This window comes from Dermacentor silvarum, chromosome 5 (genome assembly GCF_013339745.2).
Source record: "Dermacentor silvarum isolate Dsil-2018 chromosome 5, BIME_Dsil_1.4, whole genome shotgun sequence".
NCBI classification, from domain to species: domain Eukaryota; kingdom Metazoa; phylum Arthropoda; class Arachnida; order Ixodida; family Ixodidae; genus Dermacentor; species Dermacentor silvarum.
This window is the reverse complement of record NC_051158.1, coordinates 109387569-109392324: the sequence shown is the minus strand read 5'-3', so window position 1 is coordinate 109392324 and position 4756 is coordinate 109387569.

The window sequence follows — 4756 nt, the reverse complement described above, 5'->3', positions numbered from 1 at the left end:
CGGCAGTGCAGTGCGAGGTGCAATTGCTAATACCCCCGTAAGGCAGAGGGGTCAAGCGACCATATAGCACAGCTTTCGTTTCATTACGAAACGCACAAATATAAAAAGCCGTCAAACCACATGATTGATTACCAGGTGCGCGCACTTCCGTGTTGATCAACGTACGTTGCGGCCAATCCCTCGCCGGTGGTCGTTGTCGGAGACTTTAACGTAGCCATCTCAAAACCGAAAACAAAGCAGTGTTTCACCCACTTCGGGAATGAGTTTGGCCTCGGTTACTTCATCGATCCGAGACAACCAACTACCGTACACGGGTCATTCATCGTTTTAACATTGGCCAAAAAACATTTTTCTTTCAAGGGCCGCAAAATTCAAAACCAGCAGCAGTGGGAGACCCTGCTGCTCAGCTCAGACCAGCAAGACCAGGTCTGGGCCGTCCAGCTAGCCGAGGCAGTCGCTGAGACCCAGGGGATCTCGGCCGTCTGCTAGACGGAGGTAGGCTGCGTCCGCCATCGTGAATTGCTGGCACCAACAAAAGTTGAATCTCTCTCTTAAATAAGAACGGAAAGCATCAGTGTTTATCATAGCGACCACAAAGTTATAGCAGTAATTTCAAAGTAATAAATGAAATAAAGGCTTTGTAAACTGCCTTGAAACTTGTGTCTGTGTCATATATCACTTTGCAGAGCGATGGGCGTAATGGGGGCACATCACGAGATCGGTGTTTAACAAGCTGCCCTACATTAGGACTCTGACCAACCACCTTCAGAGGTATGGATTGGTGGTAATGTTTTGCAACATCACTTCATATAATGTCACAATTAGTTTATGTGTAACTGTGCGTTTCCGTGGGTCTGTGTGGTTATATGTTAGTGAGTGTGGGCTCGGGCACTTCTTTGAAAACGTGCCGTGTACACAATGCTCCGTACTTCGTATATGTTATCGTCCTGATGGAAATGTGCCGTCATTGTGACTCGGCGTTCGTATCGTCTTTTGTTGAAATAACCATTTCTAAATATAAACTAATCTTTTACAGCGCAGATCTCAGGCGCCCGTTCCTGCGACGATCATCGGCGTCCCTCGTAATCGAGCGAACGAGCACAGCGAAGGATGAAAGAGCGAACGCGTAGCGCCGCGCGGGATGAAAGACGGCGATAGAGAATCGATTAATTGTTTATCGATATTTTATTTTATTTATTATTTATTTTATTTATTAATACCTCAAAGGTCCCAACAGGACATTACATGAGGGGTGCACACGGAGAAGGCGGTAATGATGATGATGACATTACAAAAATGAGTCGCAACACTCGATGGCAGATCTAAAGCGCGCTGTATCGCGGATGAGTGCAGTTTGTCTAGGAAGGCCATTCCAGCCTCGGGCAGTTCGCACGAAGAATGATTGCAGGAACGTTGTGGTGCGGGCTCGTGGCGGGATTACCGAGTTCGGATGGCCTGTTCAACGAACACGATGAGCCAGCTGGATCAGCTCGCTGTCACGAGGTATGGAATAAAAGAAAACCTGTCACAGAGGCATAGGCGAGAGATGCGACGACGAGAGACAAGAGGCGACAAGTCTAGTTTTGATTTTAGCGATGAAACGCTAGTGTGATATGAGTAATCTGAAAGAATAAATCTAGCAGCACGGTTCTGAACAGATTCGAGAGCTTTAGTCAGATTAGTTTGGTAAGGGTCAAAGATAGCACATGCATATTCAAGTTTTGGTCGCACGAGCGTTTTATAGGCAACTGATTTTACTGGTGCCGGTGCCATGAAGAGATTACGGCGAAGATAACCAAGAGTTTTGTTAGCTGAATTGATTATGTGGGTTACATGATTTGTCCAGGTTAAATCTTTGGAGAGGTGAATGCCTAAGTACTTGAAGGAGTCAGTGGTAGATATAGTACTGCTATTAATTTTGTAGGCAGGTGGGATGTAGTTAGGTCGGCGGTGGAATGAAATGTGTACAGTCTTACTTGTGTTCAGGGACATGAGCCAAGTAGCACACCAGTCTTGAATATTAAAGAGATCCTCTTGAAGGGAAGTTACGTCAGTGAGGTTATTGATAGGGCGGTACACTACACAATCATCAGTAAAAAGACGAATTACAGAAGATACAGTAAATGGCAAGTCATTAATGTAGATTAAAAATAAGAGCGGCCCAAGAACAGTGCCCTGAGGTACACCAGACAGAACGGAGGAAACAGCAGATGTAAGGTTGTTAGCATATACGAACTGTTTTCGGTTAGTTAAGAAACACTGGATCCACTTAAAAACAAATGGATGAAGGTTTAGGCGCGATAACTTTAGCAAGAGACGAGAATGTGGAACCTCATCGAAAGCCTTTTCGAAATCTAGGAACAGGCCATCAGTTGGAATGTTACGGTCAATTTTTAAATGAATATCATGAATAAATAAGGCTAACTGTGTTTCGCATGAGTGATCTCTCCGGAAGCCATGTTGATTTGGGTGAAAGAATTTCGACGAAGTCAGGAAGTTAGCAACATGAGAGTAGATGACGTGTTCCATGATTTTGGAGCATACGCTGGTGAGGGAGATGGGACGGTAGTTACCTGGGGAAGACCGATCACCTTTCTTGAAGACTGGAATGACCTTCCCTATTTTCCAGTCTCTTGGAACTGTACCTGTGTCAAGTGATTGCTGAAAAATGATACACAGGATCGAACTACACACATACTTCGTATTTTTTAACACTTTGGCATTGATTCCATCTATACCACAGGATGATGAACACTTCAGGGAATCTATAACCTTAACGATGCCTTCTGGCCTAAAATCAATACCGTCCATTGGTGGAAAATCGAAAAATGAAAAACTTGGCATTTCATTGGTAGATTCTTTCGTGAACATGGAACAAAATGCAAGGTTCAAGGCATCAGGAACATCCGAGTGAGAAATGGGTGAGCCAGAGTTATCACATAGGGAAATAGAACTATTATTATCAGGCTTTATCGTTTTCCAAAAACGCCGCGGGTTAGGGTGCAGCATGTTTGAAACGGTAGTAGAAAAGAAATCACGTTTTATACGTGCTTTTAATGAGTTGTATTGTTTAGTGGTTTCGTTGTATTTTTCCCAGGCCGAAAGAGAACCTGATGATTTGGCTACGCGAAATAATCGTTTTTTTTTTATTGTTAAAGCGTTTTAAAGTAGTGTTGAACCAGGGGGAACACACTCTTTCTTTAATCGTGATAGTCGGAATGTAAAGACCTATTAAACGCAGCACTTCTGTTTTGAAGAGCACCCAGTTACTCTCGATCGACCGCTGTTGATACGTAAGGCCAAGTTCCTCGTGAAAGACGGAAAGTTCACGATTAATACTGCAATAATCGGATTTATCATATAGCGTTAGTACTTTCCTTGATATTTTACTTTTGAGTATGTTGCAAGGAAACGTGGCATGGATGACGGTGTGGTCGCTAAGACCACTGACGTATGTAAGGGGAGGCATCTGGTCCTGGTGTGACGTCAAGACGAGGTCTAGGATATTTGACGAGTGTTGAGTTATTCGCGTAGGTTTATTAACCAGCTGCGAGAGACCGCGAATAGCAAGCACGTGTTTATAAATTCGCTAGCCATGTTTTTGTGTGTTAAACATGACGCAACATTACTCCAATCTATAGTTGGGAAGTTGAAGTCCCCGAGTAACAAGATGGGGGTGTTAGGATAAGCCGTTGTTAGTTCTAACAACGCGTCGTGAAAAAACGAAAGAAAGGAACTATCAGTGCTGGGTGGTCGATAACAACAGCCGATTAGCGTGCGCGGTGAAGTGGCGTGGCAGCACGCCCAAACCATTTCTAAAGGCGTTCTTATATTTACTGAAGAGCACTTAAGTTGGCGATGGGTAGCAATAGCCACACCGCCGCCACGAGTGTCATCGTGTAGGTCTTTGCGAAAGATGTCAAGCTCAGGTAAATCAGGAAGAATTTCGGAATCATGCACTGTGGAATTTAACCACGTTTCCGTTAGTAGTACGATGTTACTGGACGACGAGGAAATGAGGCTGCATAACGAATCTCGTTTAGGCATTAGGCTACGGTTGTTAGTGTAGAGCAATGATAGGTTGTGCTTAACACGCTGAGCCGGCCTCAGTGGTTTTTGCACTTGTTGCTAGGATTGGCGTTCGACAACAGACTGTTTAGCGTGATCGAAAATGTAGGTTTTTCGGCCAGAAATGAGTTTGTCGTAACGGAGCTTAAAGGAAGATAGTTGCGCTCTTCCAAATTCAATTAGACGTCTTCGGGCCAGGCGTGTTTCCGGGGAGAAATCTTCACTAATGCCGTATTCGGTGCCCTTCAGTTTACCGCTATTGCCAACCCTACCGCTATTGCCAACCCTATTCACGCGCCCAATGGCCTCCCAGATCACACCTGTGGAGCAATGGTGCGTCGTTGTAATCTGGGAGTCCACGTACTTCCACATGCGTTCGAGCGCCGCTTTCACCACTTTCAACACGCGAGAAGGAAAGCGGAGGAGAAGAGTGCAGCGGAACCATGAGGCGGAAATAGTAGGAAAAGGCGAAAGCATGAGAAGAAAATTCTAGTGCAGCGCAAGTCCGGCTCTGCGGCGACGATACCTACCAGATGGCGCCAGAGTACCTCGCGTCGTTTGTTCACCGATGACGCCAGTGATACCATATATGGAAACAAAGTGCTGCATGAGCGGAGGTCTGTCTGCGGCGGCGGCGGCGGCGGCTGTGAATTGCGACCACGAGTCACCCACGCGCTGGCTCTCGCGA